This window comes from Gigantopelta aegis, chromosome 6 (assembly GCF_016097555.1).
Source record: "Gigantopelta aegis isolate Gae_Host chromosome 6, Gae_host_genome, whole genome shotgun sequence".
In the NCBI taxonomy this organism is placed as follows: Eukaryota; Metazoa; Mollusca; class Gastropoda; order Neomphalida; family Peltospiridae; genus Gigantopelta; species Gigantopelta aegis.
Window position 1 is genome coordinate 100,212,318 of NC_054704.1, and position 1,058 is coordinate 100,213,375.

A 1,058-nucleotide genomic window follows, 5' to 3' on the forward strand; every position below is an offset into this window, starting at 1 on the left:
GAACAAAAGAAGTGCACCTATTGTGCTGAGTGGATGACTGGCATTTTTTCAAAGGATGACTGGCATTTTTTCAAATTTTGGGCGGGAACGTCCGCGTTTTCAATGGGAACTAAAGTGGTGTTATTTATAGATATTTTGAGTCAGTCTTTTGTGTTGGCTTGGGTTTTTAGTTGTGACAAGGGTGATGGTTGCAAAGACCTTTGTCTAAATATACTTTGAAAGGTTTATTGTTAGCAATGATGAAATAATATTTTTGAATAGAAAACCAGTTGAAACCGGTTTATTTATTTGTTATTATTATTATTATTAACCAATCGCAACCAGTCGTTAGTAGTAAGGGGGCCTGTTGGGCCCCATGACCTACTTTCCGTGACCTTGACCTACTTTCCGTGACCTTGATGACATCACGTGACCTCGTCCTACTGGCCCTGACCTACTTAGACCGGCCCATGACCTACTTAGACCGGCCCCTGACCTACTTAGGCCGGCCCCTGACCTACTTAGAACGGCCCCTGACCTACCTAGACTGACACGAAAGAGTATAAAAAGGCTAGATACGGTTTCATTGTCATTCGCTCGCCGAAAACAATCAGATCTACGTTCAATCCAGAGATGGCCTGTTCCACAAGTGATGAAGTGAGATGTCGTCTAGAACTTGGAACTAACGTCTACGTGGTGGCCAAGTTATGGAAAGGGGACACTGCTATTCACATAAGGAAATTTGACAGTGACAAGGGGAAAACCTTCCCCACCAAGCGAGGTATTGTCCTTAGTCTTAAACAGTGGATCGAAACTGTCTGGATGTAAAAGCCAAATTGACGAAACGATTTCAGCATTAAACCAGAGGAAAGACGAAACATTGTTCAGACACCTTGGTGTCAACGTCCATGTCAGCGTCGACAAGAACTTTGCTGGGGTGGACCTGCGTCAGTGGTGGTGGTGTGAAGAAACTAAATCCGTGAAACCTTCGAAGAAGGGAATATTCCTTTTCTCTACAACAATGGGAGAAACTGAAAGGCTGTTTCACAGTCATGTGTGACTTTGTACCACAGCTGAAC